At 38.6% G+C, this 15750-nt stretch overlaps 1 long non-coding RNA gene across 3 annotated transcripts in view; it reads left to right on the top strand.

Moving 5' to 3' along the window:
• The window catches only part of LOC122233135, a 54742-nt gene that overhangs the window by 21510 nt on the left and 17482 nt on the right, over positions 1–15750 (top strand). For all 3 annotated transcript variants that reach the window (XR_006210611.1, XR_006210612.1, XR_006210610.1), the window contains one exon: positions 7093–7126. This is a non-coding gene — a long non-coding RNA (uncharacterized LOC122233135). The remainder of the gene's footprint in view (positions 1–7092; positions 7127–15750) is intronic.

Below are 15750 nucleotides of genomic sequence, written 5' to 3'. Positions count from 1 at the left end.
TAATTTTTTGAGGAACCTCCATACTGTTTTCCAGAGTGGCTGCACCAGCTTGCATTCCCACCAAGAATGCAAAAGAGATCTCTTTCTCTGCAACCTCGCCAACATCTGTTGTTGCCTGAGATGTTAATGTTAGCCATTCTGACAGGTGTGAGGTGGTATCTCATTGTGGTTTTGGTTTGTATTTTCCCGATGATGAGTGATTTGAGCATTTTTTCATGTGTCGATTGGCCATCTGGATGTCTTCTTTGGAGAAGTGTCTATTCATGTCTTTTGTCCATTTCTTTACTGGATTATTTGTTTTTTGGGGGTTGAGTTTGATAAGTTCTTTATAGATTTTGGACACTAACCCTTTATCTGAAATGTCATTTGCAAATATCTTCTCCCACTCTGTCGGTTGCCTTTTAGTTTTGCTGATTGTTTCCTTTGCTGTGCAGAAGTTTTTTATTTTGATGAAATCCCAGTAGTTCATTTTTGCTTTTGTTTGCCTTGCCTCTGGAGACGTGTTGAGTTAGAAGTAACAGAAAGACAAATCAAGGAGAAATCTGTTGTTGCAGCCAAGATCAAAGAGTTTTTTGCCTGCTTTCTCCTCAAGGATTTTGATGGCTTCCTGTCTTACATTTAGGTCTTTCATCCATTTTGAGTTTATTTTTGTGTATGGCATAAGAAAGTGGTCCAGGTTCATTCTTCTGCATGTCACTGTCCAGTTTTCCCAGCATTACTTGCTGGAGACTGTCTTTATTCCATTGGATATTCTTTCCTGCTTTGTCAAAGATTAGTTGGCCATACATTTGTGGGTCCATTTCTGGGTTCTCTATTCTGTTCCATTGATCTGAGTGTCTGTTCTTGTGCCAGTACCACACTGTCTTGATGATTACAGCTTTGTAGTGTAGCTTGAAGTCTGGGATTGTGATGCATCCTGCTTTGGTTTTCTTTTTCAAAATTGCTTTGGCTATTCGGGGTCTTCTCTGGTTCCATACAAATTTTAGGATTATTTGTTCTAGCTCTGTGAAGAATGCTGGTGTTATTTTGATAGGGATTGCATTGAATATGTAGATTGCTTTGGGTAGTGTTGACATTTTAACAATATTTGTTCTTTGTATCCAGGAGCATGAAATCTTTTTCCATTTTTTTGTGTCTTCTTCAATTTCTTTCATAAGATTTCTATAGTTTTCAGTATATAGATTTTTCACCTCTTTGGTTAGATTTATTCCTAGGTATTTTATGGTTTTTGGAGCAACTGTAAATGGGACTGGTTCCTTGATTTCTCTTTCTGTTGCTTCATTGTTGATGTATAGGGATGCAACTGATTTCTGTGCATGGATTTTATATCCTGCACTTTGTTGAATTCATGAATCAGTTCTAGCAGTTTTTTGGTGGATTGTTTAGGGTTTTCCATATAGGGTATCATGTCATCTATGAAGAGTGAGAGTCTGACCTCCTCTTGGCCAATTTGGATGCCTTTTATTTCTTTGTGTTGTCTGATTACAGAGGCTAAGACTTCCAATACTATGTTGAATAACAGTGGCGAGAGTGGACATCCCTGTCTTGTTCTTGACCTTAGGGGGAAAGCTCTCAGTTTTCCCCATTGGGGATGATATTAGCGTTGGGTCGTTCATATATGGCTTTTATGATCTTGAGGTATGATCCTTCTATCCCTACTTTCTTGAGGGTTTTTACCAAGAAAGGATGTTGTATTTTGTCAAATGCTTTCTCTGCATCTATTGAGAGGATCATATAGTTCTTATCCTTTCTTTTATTGATGTGATGAATCACGTTAATTGTTTTGCAGATATTGAACCAGTCCTGCATCCCAGGTATAAATCCCACTTGGTCATGGTGAATAATGTTTTTAATGTATTGTTGAAGCCAGTTGGCTAATATCTTGTTGAGGATTTTTGCATCCATGTTCATCAGGGAAATTGGTCTCCTTTTTAGTGGGGTCTCTATCTGGTTTTGGAATCAAGGTAATGCTGGCTTCATAGAATGAGTTTGGAAGTATTCCTTCCATTTCTATTTTTTGGAAAAGCTTCAATACTATAGGTGTTAACTCTTCCTTAAATGTTTGGTAGAATTCCCCTGGAAAGCCATCTGGCCCTGGAGTCTTATTTTTTGGGAGATTTTTGATTACTAATATTGGGAGATTTTTAACTACTAATTCGATTTCCTTACTGGTCATGGGTCTGTTCAAATTTTCCATTTCTTCCTGTTTCAGTTTTGGTAGTATATATATTTCTAGGAATTTGTCCATTTCTTCCAGATTGCCCATTTTATTGGCATATAATTGCTCATAATATTCTCTTATCATTGTTTTTATTTCTGTTGTGTTGGTTGTGATCTCTCCTCCTTCATTCTTGACTTTATTTATTTGAGTCCTTTCCTTTTTCTTTTTGATCAAACTGGCTAGTGGTTTATCAATTTAGGTAATTCTTTCAAAGAACCAGCTTCTGGTTTCATTGATCTGTTCTACTGTTTTTTTGGTTTCAATAGCATTAATTTCTGCTCTAATCTTTATTATTTCCTGTCTTCTGCTGGTTTGGATTTTTATTTGTTGTTCTTTTTCCAGCTCTTTAAGGCATAAGGTTAGGTTGTGTATCTGAGATCCTTCTTCCTTCTTTAGGAAGGCCTGGATTGCTATATACTTTCCTCTTATGACCACCTTTGCTGCACCCCACAGGTTTGGGTTGTGGTGTTATCATTTTCATTGGATTCCATATACTTGTTAATTTCCTCTTTAACTTTTTGGTTGGCCCATTCATTCTTTAGTAGGATGTTCTTCAGTCTCCATGTATTTTTATGTTTCCAAATTTTTTCTTGTGGTTGATTTCGAATTTCATAGCATTGTGGTCTGAAAATATGCACGGGATGATCTTGGTCTTTTTGTACTTGCTGAGGGCTGATTTGTGTCCCACTATGTGGTCTGTTCTGCAGAACGTTCCATGTGCACTCAAGAAGAATGTATATTCTGCTGCTTTAGGAGAAATGTTCTGAATATATCTGTTAAGTCCACCTGGCCCAGTGTGTCATTCAAAGCCATTGTTTCCTTGTGGATTTTTTGATTACATGATCTGCCCATTGCTGTGAGTGGGATGTTGAAGTCTCCTACTATTATGGTATTACCATCAATGAGTTTCTTTATATTTATGATTAATTGATTTATATATTTGGGTGCTTCACATTTGGTGCATAAATGTTTACAATTGTTAGGTCTTCTTGGTGGATAGACCCCTTACTTATGATATAATACCCTTCTGCATTTCTTGATACAGTCTATTTTAAAGTCTAGATTGTCTTATATAAGTAGGCCTACTCTAGCTTTCTTTTGTTGACCATTAGCATGATAGATGGTTCTCCATCCCTTACTTTCAATCTGAAGGTGTCTTTAGGTCTAAAGTGGGTCTCTTGTAAAGAGCATATAGATGGATCTTGTTTTCTTATCCATTCTGTTACCCTATGTCTTTTGATTGGAGCATTGAGTCCATTGACATTTAGAGTAAGTACTGAAAGATATGAATTTATTGCCATTATGTTGCTTGTAGAGTTGGAGTTTCTGGTGGTGTTCTCTGGTCCTTTCTAATCTTTGTCACATTTGGTATTTATTTATTTATTTATTTATTTGTATTTTAATCTTTTCTCCCCTCAGAGAGTCCCCCTTAAAATTTCTTGCAGGGCTGGTTTAGTGGTCACAAACTCCTTTAATATTTGTTTGTCTGGGAAACTTTTTATCTCTCCTTCTATTTTTAATGACAGCCTTGCTGGATAAAGAATTCTTGGCTGCATATTTTTCTGATTCAGCACATTGAATATACCCTGCCACTTCTTTCTGGCCTGCCAAGTTTCTGTGGCTAGGTCTGCTGCAAACCTGATCTGTCTTCCCTTGTAGGTTAAGGACTTTTTTTCCCCTTGCTGCTTTCATGATTCTCTCCTTGCCTGAGTATTTTGTGAATTTTATTATGATATGCCTTGTTGATGGTCAGTTTTTGTTGAACCTAATAGACCTCTGTGCTTCCTGGATTTTTATGTCTGTGTCTTTCCCCAGGTTAGTAAAGTTTACCACTATGACCTGCTCACATAACCCTTCTACCCCTATTTCTCTCTCTTCCTCTTCTGGGATCCCTATGATTCTGATGTTCCTTTTAATGAGCCACTGACTTCTCTAATTCTTAAATAGTGCTCTTTTGCCTTAGTCTCGCTCTTTTTTTCTGCTTCATTATTCTCCATAAGTTTGTCCTCTATATCACTGATTCTCTGTTCTGCCTCATCCATCCTTGCCATGGCAGCATCCATTCCTGATTGCAGCTCAGTTATAGCATTTTTTATTTCATCCTGACTCATATTTACTTCTTTTATCTCCACAGAAAGGGATTCTAATCTATTTTCGACTCCAGCTAGTATTCTTATTATCGTCATTCTAAATTCTGGTTCAGACATCTTGCTTGTATCTGTATTGGTTAAGTCCCTGGCTGTCGTTTCTTCCTGCTCTTTCTTTTGGGGTGAATTCCTTCATTTTGTAATTTTGAAGGGAGAAAAGGAATTAATGAGGTAGAAAAATTAAAATTAAAATTAAAAAAATTAAAATTAAAAAATATTAAAATCAAAAAATTAAACACACACACACACACACACACAACAATCGGATAAATGACACTAGATCCTAGGTGTGTTTTTGTTTGGGTGGTGAAAGTGGCTTGACAGATTAGAGAAAAAAGGGGAAAGAAGAAAAAGAAAGGAAATTGTTTGAAAATTTGAAAAAATGAATACACTGAAGTAGACTAAAATGAAATGATGGAAGTAAACTAGAATTTGAAAAAATTTACACAAAAGTAAAAAATATAGTAGAAAAAAATTAAAGAAAAATATTTTTAATAAAAATTAAAAATAAAGATGACTTTTTTCTTTCTGTATTCAAGAGAAAGAAAAGAAATGAAAAAGAAAAAAGAAAAAAAGGAAATCCTTTCAAAATTTGAAAAAATGAATACACTGAAGTAGACTAAAATAAAATGATGGAAGTAAAATAGAATTTGAAAAAATTTACACAACAGTAAAAAATATAGTAAAAAAAGTAAAAATATTTTTAATAAAAATTGAAAATAAAAATGATTTTTTTCTCTTTATTCAAGAAAAAGAAAAGAAAAAAAAGAGAAAAAAAAGAAAGAAAATTGAATAGATGGACCTGCTAACAGACTGAAATAGGACTGAAATTACTTCATTTTCACATAGAAGTCAGACTATGAAGCACTTTATAGTCCATAAACTAAGCAGGCGGTGAGACTTCTGTTCTTGAAGAGCAAGGTTGGCCCAGTTGGGCGGGGCTTAGTGTAACGGCTCCCTTCTCCACTAGATGGCGCTACTAGCCTACTGGGGTGGATTGTTGTGGCGCTTGTAGGTGCAAATGCTCATGTGCAGGAGTAGCGAAAATGGCGTCATTCAGCTACCCAGTCTCTAGTATTGGAACTCTGTTCTCTCCCATCAGCAATTGTGCACCTGTCCTTTGTCTTCAGCTTTAGTCCACTCTCTGCTTTTACACTGTCCATGATCAAGCCCCAGTTAGTACCTCTCTCCTGACTTTTATCTCAGATACGGCTGTTTTCCCCGGCCCCTTACTTCTGAGGGACTGCGGCTTTGACCCGTTCCGCCCCTCTGCAGAGGGTCTCACCAAGCAATGGCCAAATGCCGGCCGCACCCAAGAACGTTTGCAGGACTATGCTGCTGCCCATGCCCAGAGACTGCAGCCAGGGCCAGCCTGCCCCAGGAAAAGTTCATGAGATAGTATAGCAGCAGTGTTTTGGGATTATGGAAAATCACAAAATCACAACACACGTCTGGCACCAGACTTCACCCTTAAGGACCTTGTTCCAGCACCAGTGAATGTGGCTGTTCTCTGGGGTCTGCTGGGACCAGGTGGCCACAACAGTCTCTACCAAATGTCCTTCCAGCAGTGGAGCCGCTTCTCCCCGTGTGGCCCAAGACCCTCCCAGATCCCATTCAGCTCCTGGGGATTTGCCCTTCCCACCAGAGCACCACCAGTTATCGAGCTGCAGAACTGCAGACTCTGCGCTCCCCTTGTTTACAGTCTTAATGGAATTTAACCCCTCTCCTTTCTTCTTTCTCCCTTTTTAGTTTAGTCCCTGTGGCTGTTTCCAATTTTCCACTTTCTCTCCAGCTGCTTTTGGGGAGTGGTGCTTTTCCCGTATTCTCGCCATTGTCTCTGTCCTCTTTCCACACGCAAGAGCACCTCCCAGCGCTCCGTGGCTTCTCTCTCCCCCAAGTTCACCTCTCCGTGCTGTGTACCTGCTGAATTCTGTGTTTCAGGTTGTGCAGGTTGTTGTGTTAATCCTCAGATCAGTTTTCTAGGTGTGGACGGTTTAGTGTTGGTCTGGCTATATTTCACAAATGAGAGACACACACAAAACTTCCATGTGAAGGGAAGCATCTTGGCTCCTTCTATATCTGAGATTTCAATAGTTGTCTCTCATTAACTGATAGAACAAACAGAAAGAAATTCACCAAGCATATGGAAGAAATTACTACTAAACTAATTGAACATTACTGATTAATTGAACTTACTTGATGTTTCTAGAATATTCCATCCCCAACAAGAGATTACACTCTCTTCCAGCATACATGGAACATTCACGAACACAGGTAATTGTTTAGACCATAGGAGTCTCAATAAATTTAAAATAATAAGTTTATACAAAACATGTTTTTATCATAATTATATTCGAGATAAAACAACAGAAAAAAATCTGGAAGTTACATATTTGGAAATTTAAATAACACACTTCTGAACAACCAATGGATGAAAGAAATTACACAAAAAATTGAAATTATTTTGAATTCAAATATACATGAAAACAGAACATATCAAAAGACATATGGCTATTTAAAGCAAACTTTATTCCATGAGTATTGTTGAGTGTAACATAGCTGTGTAAGATATAGGTACAGATGTAGATATAGGTATAGATAGATATAGATAGGTATTGCAGGTCATATATCAAAAATCAGCACCTATAGAGAATTTTATACCTTTAAATTGTTTATTAATTTACAGGAAAAGTCTAAAAACACTTATCTAATCTTCTTCTTTAGGAAGTTAAAGGAAGAGAAGAAAAGTAAGCTTAAGGTAAGTAGAAATAAAGAAATAACAGAGTGGTAATCAAATGTTTAAAAACTGAACAAATACAGTAAATCACTGCAGCCAAAAGCTTGTTTGTTTTTGGAGTTTGTTTTGTTTTGTTTTGTTTTTGGAAGTCTACAAAACTGAAAAACTTCTAGCTTGACTGATCAAGAAGAAAGAGAGAATGCCCTAATTACCAATATCAGGAACAAAAGAAGGCATCATTTAGACATTACAAACATTGAAAAATAATAAGTGAATAATATGAACTACTTCAAGCCAATAAATCTGATGATATAAATAAAATGGTCAAACGTCTTGAAAGGCAAATCACATACAAAAAGAATTTCTCTCCGGCTGTGATGCAGTAGCTTGTGTATAAGACCAGTCTCCCACAAAGAACAAAATAGGAAAAGAAGAAGAAGGAGGAGAAGAAAATTTTAAATAATTTTTAAAAAGACACAAGACAACGAACTACTGAGGGAAATGAGGCTGAAATTCCAAGAATCAGAGTGAAGAGAATCATGGAGAGGGTAGCTCACTTACAGCACGCACCCACATTATTCCTTAGGGCATTTGCTAATTATTGGAACATGGAGCCTGGTGCCCATTCCTGAGTGGTTAAGTATTCAACAGAACTGTTGGTGAACTCATAAATCTAAGAAGAAGAAAAAAATGCTTTTGTGACTGCCAATGCAGCCAATACCTAGGGAGCCAAAATTCTAACGAAAAGGATAGTTCACTGAAATGAGCATAATTGTTGGTTTCTCCTTGAGGCATTTGCTAAATTCTTCAATTGTAGAGGTCAGGGGAATAGTAAGCAAGGCATAAAACTTTTGAGTGTAGAACAGTTGTCTTTAAATCTCTCAGAGCTGACAAGATAAAAATTGGAGATGAGAAACCACAGAAGGGTGTGAAGCTGTGGGCAGGGGAACTTATTAAATACCCAAGGATCTCAGTTGGGAATCCATGGAGAGCTTGAATTAAGGAGTGTGCTTAACCAGAGGTAGATGATACTTTGTAAGAACTGAAACTCTGCTTCATATCAACCCTGTTTCTAGTCAGATTAAGGTGATCCACCATCAGTCTATTTTCCACCAAAGGACAGGGTAAACATCTCTGGAGGAAAATAACATGGTAGCATTCAATTAAAAGTTATCTGGCTGTTAAAAAAGGTGACCAAAGGAAAGCATAAAACAGAAAGATACTCACTAGTGACTCAGTTTTCAAAGGCACCAGAAATACAATGAAAAAGAGCTACTTTAAAAAAAAAAGTTTATTTATTTTGAGAGAAAGAAAGAGAATGAGTGAGTGTGTGGGGGGGGGGGAGGGGCAGAGAGAGGGAGAGAGAATCCCAAGCAAGTCCTGCATTGACAGCATGGAGCCCCCCCATACAGGGCTCAAACTCATGAACAGTGAGATCTTGACCTGAGCGAAAACCCAGAGTCGGATGCTTAACTGACTGAACCACTCAGGTGCCTCCAAAAGAGCTACTTTTTGAGGAAGTCCCCTGAGTATACACAGATGTAAAAGCATAGTAAAATGGATATGTCAGGCTTGTGTATACTGAGAGAATTTACAGAAAACCTAAGTAAATAGAGACATATACCAGTTTCGTGGACAATAGGATTCAATACTCTTCCCATAGTGACCCATGAGTTCATTGCAACCCCAATCAGAATCCCAGTCATTTTGTTTTAGAAATTGACAAGCTAGCTCTAAAATGTATGTGGAAGTACAGGGGACCTAGAATAATTAAAACAATTTTTGAAAGTAAAGAGACAAGTGAACGTTTATGTAACAGACTTACTACATAGCTTGAAATAATCAAGGCAGTGCGATATTAGCAAAATAAAAGACTTATAGGCCAAGGAACAGGAGAAAGGGTTTAGAAACAGACCTCTGTTTTTATATACTTAATTGATTTTAGAGAAAGTTTCCAAGGTGATTCAACAGAGACAGAGTATTTTCAATAAATGCTAGTATAACAATAAAGGACGCTTCAACTCAGACAAATAAAAAATTAAAAAATTAAAGATGTTTCATAATAGAAGATCTACATATAGCCAAAAGGAACATGAAAAGACCCTTGATAACATAAACATAAAGGAACATAATGCATGTGTTCCTTTAAAACCCAAAACTGAGTAAAACTAATGTGTGATGTTGAAGTCAGGACAGGGCTTACCTGTGGGGGGTAGTAACAAGTGGAAAAGGACACCATGGGGCCTCTGATGCGCTGATAAATTTCTTGGTCTGGGTGTGGGTTGCACATATCTGTTCACTTATGGTTCATGTACATATGTATGCTATACCACAATAAAAAGTCTAAATAGATTCAAAGACTGGCTTTAAACGGTTAATAAAGTTATTTTAAAGTTTATCTCCAAGAGTAAGTCATGTGAGAATAGGCAGAAAAATGCTTTGAAAATGAGTAAAGAGAAAGTATTGCTCTGAATTTCAGTTTGTAGGCCTGGTGTCAGGACAACTCGAGTTTTAATCTCAGTTCTACTAGATAATAAATATGTTTCGGTTTCCTTAGCTGAAACATGTATATAATAATTGTACCTATTTCACAGAGCTGTTTGAAAGAATAAATCAGATATAGTTTGTAAAAGTATTAAGCATTGCATGCTGAAATATGTGAGTCATGATCAAGAAATAGTAGCTATGACAGTAATGGTGTTAATAATAATAATAACATAAAAATAATATTGATATGAACCAAAGTTAACTTAAAAATAGAATAGTGGTAGAGGAACAGGTTGATGTATTATTTTTAAATGTTCATAGACTGATCTGAGCATATATATGAATCAATATATAACAGTGGTAGCATTTCAAATCAATGGGGATTGGATGAATTGTAGCATAAATCATTTTCAAATTCAAAGGCAGACAGCAAAAAGAGATAAAAATTTTTGTGAGGCATACATGACAGACAAAGGATGATATATAAAACCAATGAAAAAAAGAGATAAACATTGCAGTTGAAAGTGAATCAGAGGACCCAATTAAGAAAATCACAAAAGAAACATATATATATATGAGTTGAGTATGCAAAGAAAGTATATTATACCTCACAGAGGGATTATATTAAGACAAGTCATACTTTTTGCTTATTCAATTGCTATTAAATATCATATATTTATATTACCTTTGTGAGGAAATGGACATATATTGCTTTTGGGAGTACCAGTTAATAGCATGTTTTTGAAAGACAATTTAAAAATGTGTATCAAAAGGCTTAAACTTGTATATCCTTGTTGATCGAGAAATTACTCCTGCTGAATTTATCAAACAGAAATAATCATGATCACACTCAAAGATTTGGCTATAAAGAGAGAAATTGCCTTGTTTGTAATAAAAACTTTTAGACATAACTGTAGTTCCAGTAATAGAAAATTATTTTATTCATCCAAGGAAATACTTTTCAGCATTGACAGTGATGTCAGGAAATAACTTTAAAGACAGAAGGTGATTTTTACAACATCCCCTTTGATTTCAAAAAGCCGGTGATAAAACAATATGGATAGTATGACCATATTTTTGCAAAATAAACACTTACATATGTTTGGAGAGAAGACTAGAGGTAGAGTCCACCAAAATGTTAACAAGAGTTGCATCAGAGTGACCAAATTATGCATGATTTTAATTATTCCATTCTGTATCTATATTTTCTTAAGATTTTTAGAAGGTGCATATATTACTTTACAATAAAAAGGAGAGCAATAATATTTCAATGCAATCTGTGTAAAGATAACAGCACCCATAAAATACTTATTCTAGTATTAAAATGAAGGGGGTTACAAATGCTCTTTGTAGGGATGAAGTTGATGTTTGAGTTTTGCAGTTAAAAAAAAAACAGACAATAGGTATTCAAAAACTGTGAAGACTCTTCAAGCAGGCAAGAGAGACAGTATGGAAAAAGGACAAGGGGATTTAAGCCCTTTTGCAGAGAATGGACAGACATTGAAAGTCGAGTTACTATATCTCTACTTTTTCGTTGGTCTGGGTTAGAGGCAAACTTGGAGACATAAGCAAAAGCCAGGTCAAGCTAGGTCAGTCCATCGTGTCATGCAAGGAGACTGAATCTTCCAACAGATGGAAAACCACTGAATTAGCAGAGAGCACGATCAGATCTGGGTTTCAGAAGCATCCCTCTGGCAACATTTTCGGGGATGAAGGGCATTGCTTAAGAGCAAATGGAGATCGGATACTTCAGATGCCTTTGCGATGGTCCATGCACTGGTGACAGCTTGCAAAAAGGCAGTTGTTAAGGTTGGCCAGAGAGGGTTGAGTGTGTAGGGTGTGTAGGGTTAGGGTGTAGAAGTAACAAGCCTTGGTGACTCTGAAGGTGCAGAAATGAAAGTGAGGAAAACATCGAGGAAGCCCCAGTATGTTATTTTGAACACATGACGTACAGATGAAGTAATGTTTTCCTTGTTGTACCTAGAGGCTTTCTACTTACCAGACATCTATGGAGTACACACACTCGCACGATTCATTAAAAACATTGATACAACTTAAAAGTTAACCAAACCAGATCAAAACAAGCAATAGAAAAGCTATTGGTAAATAAGAGAGAAAGCAACAAGAAGAGCTGAGAAACCCAAAATTAACAAAGAAAATAGAAAAGAGGTCAAGCTTGTTTAGGTACCTAGTAAGACCTTTTGGCCAAGAGAAAAATATTAGGGACTCTAAGATTCAGCTCATTAAGAAACAGCAGTGTTTAGGGGCACCTGGGTGGCTCAGTGGTTAAGTGTCTGACTTCTGATTTTGGCTCAGGTCATGATCTCACAATTTGTGGGATGGAGCCTGACACCAGGCTCTGTGCCGACAGTGCAGAGCCTGCTTAGGATTCTCTCTCTCTCTCTTTCTCTCTCTCTCTCTCTCTCTCCCTCCCTCTCTGCCCACTCCCCTGCTTGCCCTCTCTCTCTCAAAAATAAATAAACTTGAAAAAAAAAAAGAACAGTGTTTATTTTGTACTACAGATTCTGGTCTTCATGCGGAACCACACTGTTTTCCTAAAAGAGCAAAAAAAAAAAAAAAAAAGAATTAAAAGTACTACTTTTCCATATTGGAGAAGGCAACTTGATTTCTTCCATTCTTTGTTTCATTTGTATTTAAAGTTCTTTTCACGATTGTTGCTGCTTGCTAAAAGCAAAACTATGGCATTATATAAGCTTTCACTGTAATCGTGACTTTTTTCTGGTGTGCTGGTGTGGGCAGGAAGGTACCTTGGGCGGAGCAGAATGTACCATTTTGCTAGTCATGACAGCTTTTCTTGGTGCCTTTAGCACCCACTCTTATCACAGCTCCTGATGCAACATATAGGAAGTAGTGGCTTTTATTTCTTTCTCCCCCATTCGATGAGGCAGGGGCTTTGTTAGGTAGGTAGATAGAGAAATGGAGAGAGGGAGGGAGAGAGAGATGAGTAGATAGGTGTATGAATTCATTCATTCGATAAATGTTCACTGAGTGCCCACTATGTGCCATGGAATCATGGTCCAGTTCCTAACACGATGAAACACACACGTCCCAGTCTCCAACACCAGCGCCTAACACTGGCCAGGACAATTAGCAGGAGCCCCAAAATACACAATCACCTAGATGTGATCTGTATTTCGGCCTCGATCATTTGTCTTCTGTGGGACTCTGCACATGTTGCTTTATCTCGGAGCCTTCCGTTTTCGTGTGCAAAAGTTGGACGAGCTGAGGGCAGATAAAGGGAGTGGGGTGGGATCGATGCAGAGTTCTCTCTAAAGTGAATGACTGTGGGAGGCAGCTTGTCCTGTATCTCCAGTCTGATTGTCGCACGGCCTGAGGAGCTGTCAAGTATGTGGATCTGATAATGACAGTGAGGAAGGACTTGGAGGTGGACGTGTTTCTTATTCATGGGGGAAGCCAAACGCCTGGTGATTAAGAGCACAGACTGTGGAGCCATCTGACTCAAAATTCTGATGCTAAAAGTTCTTGTCCCGTTTGTCATCCAACTTTGGTCAAATTCCTTAGTTTCTTTCCTCCTTTCTGCAGTGGAGGTCACAATACCTACCATTTATTGAGTATGTACTAAATTCTGGGCCCTGTGATGCAAACTCATCCAATCTTCAAACTGTCTCTGTGGAAGAGACAATGCCTTGATCTCCACTTTACGTAAGAAAACTGAGACACAGAGAGGCCAAGTAACTGGCCCAAAGTTGCACAGTTAATAAATGGTAAGCAGGCAGATGCCAGGACCGAGCCCCTAAACATTGCTCTGCCTCTCTCTGTAAGTAAGATGATGCGGTAACACAACGCTAAGGTATAAATATGAAAAGGTGCTGTGGGAATTGTTTAGGCTAAGAAGCAGTAGTCGTGAGTTGCTGGCCCAAGAAAAACATCATTATTATGATGATAACTACCATTCCCGAGTATGCATGATAGAGTAGGCAGTAACCAGGGTGCTTTATAGACTTCATTCCATTAAATCTTCACACCTGCCCTGCCAGGAGGTTATTACTCTTCTTACTTTATGGGGGAGGAAAGTGAGAAGTTAAATAACCTGTCGAATGTCCCACTGGTTAGTAAGGGGCAGGGCCAGAATTCAGACCTGCCTGACGGAGAACCGGGCACCTACCTCGACGCCCCAGTGTCCGTCCACAGGTGAAGGACCAGAGGCAGGAAAGGAAAGGCACGCGAGGCTCTTACTCCAAGGTTGCGCAGTGCAGAGATGGCGGACAATAAAGCTGAAGCATAAGCTAGGGCGGATGCAACATGTACACTGAGATTTCACCTTGAAGACAATGGTGAACCATTCATACGTAAGCCAGAGTATGACCAGAAATCATCTCACGAACACAACTCACAAACCTCCATCTTTGTTGCTGCCGGCATTTGAACCCCTCCAACCTCCAAATGCATTCCTTAAACACTGGCAAAAAGTGTTCCCTGAGTACGCAGGCTATAGTACTTCTGTCTTCCCCTGGATTTTCACAGGATTTACTGACAGAGCCTCTCACTGAATATCGAGTGGTATTTATGTTTTACTGCCTATTACTTGTCCTTTCATCTCGGTTGCAATTTCCTAGAAAACTGGCGTTGTGTCTAAGGTTTCCGTGTGGTAAGTGCCTATCTTCGTAACCGCACGTAGTAGTACTTTAAAAATGCTAACTATTGGGGCGCCTGGGTGGCTCAGTCGGTTAAGCGGCCGACTTTGGCTCAGGTCATGATCTCACGGTTCGTGAGTTGGAGCCCCGCGTCGGGATCTGTGATGACAGCTCAGAGCCTGGAGCCTGTTTCAGATTCTGTGTCTCCCTCTCTCTGACCCTCCCCCATTCATGCTCTGTCTCTCTCTGTCTCAAAAATAAATAAAAACGTTAAAAAAAATTTTTAAAAAATGCTAACTATTGGTGATAGAATGGATGTGGCATCATTTTAAAAAGACTGCCTCCTCTCCAAAGGAGTAAGCTACAAGAGAAAGTTTCTCTTAGTCAGGAGTCAGAGAAGATCTGAACACATCTCAAGGTGATCGAGGGTGACCAGACTGGGAGAAATTCCCCTCTACCTTGAACCCCGATTTTCTCATCTATCCAAAAGAACCAACACTTCCTCTGAGGACTGTATGTTTAAAAGGAAGGGAAAACACCAGGGACCATGCTGAGCATGTAGTAGGGCTGTACTAATGGCTTGAAGGTGGAAGCCATGATGTAGTTTTGGAATCAGAACATCTTACGTTTAAATCCATGTTCCATCTGGATGCAGGCCACTTGTTATAGGCTGAACTGTGTTCCCTCAAAATTCATATGTTGAACTCCCGCCCCTCATACCTCAGACTGTGACTGTATTTGGAGATGTGGCCTTTAAAGAGGTGATTAAGGTAAAATGAATTCATACGGGTAGGCCTTAATTCAACATGACTGGTGTCATTACGGAGGAGATTAGAACACAGACGCACATAGCGGGATGATGATGTGAAGCCGCAGGGGGAGGACCGCCATGTGCAACTCAAGAACAGAGCCATAGAAGAAACCAACCCAGGGGTGCCTGGGTGGCTCACATGGTTGAGTGTCCGACTCTTGATTTTGGCTCAGGTCATAATCTCATGGTTCATGGGATCGAGCCCCCAGGTCAAGCTCAGCAATGATGCCATGGATCCTTCCTAGGGTTCTTTCTCTTCCTCTCTCTCTCTGCCCCTCACCGGCTCTCTCTCTCTTTCTATAGGTAAATAGATAGATAGATAGATAGATAGATAGATAGATAGATAGATAGATAAAAACTAACCCTGCCAACCCGTCTCCAACTTCCAGCTTCCAGGAAGAAAGACTAAGAAAACAGATTTCTATTATTTAAAGCACCCAGTGTATGGAACTTTGCTATGACAGCCCTAGATGACTGATACACTATTTAACTTCTTTGAGGCTCAGTTTACTGCTGTATAAAAACGGATATCCATCCCGATCTTCAGGGAAGTGTTGCAAGGCTTAGACATGATTTATGGAAGGCAGGTATGGGCACTCTGTGAATGATGTCTGGAAGTTGTAGTGATGACCATAATAGTAGAAAGAGGGTTGGTGATAGGAAAAATATTGTTGACTCTAGCCCACAGGGCTATTGAGGGGATCAACTGAGGGGATGATAATTTTGATGTG

This window comes from Panthera tigris, chromosome D4 (assembly GCF_018350195.1).
Source record: "Panthera tigris isolate Pti1 chromosome D4, P.tigris_Pti1_mat1.1, whole genome shotgun sequence".
In the NCBI taxonomy this organism is placed as follows: domain Eukaryota; kingdom Metazoa; phylum Chordata; class Mammalia; order Carnivora; family Felidae; genus Panthera; species Panthera tigris.
The sequence above is the reverse complement of the archived record's forward strand: the minus strand, read 5'-3'. Positions and strand labels throughout refer to the sequence as shown.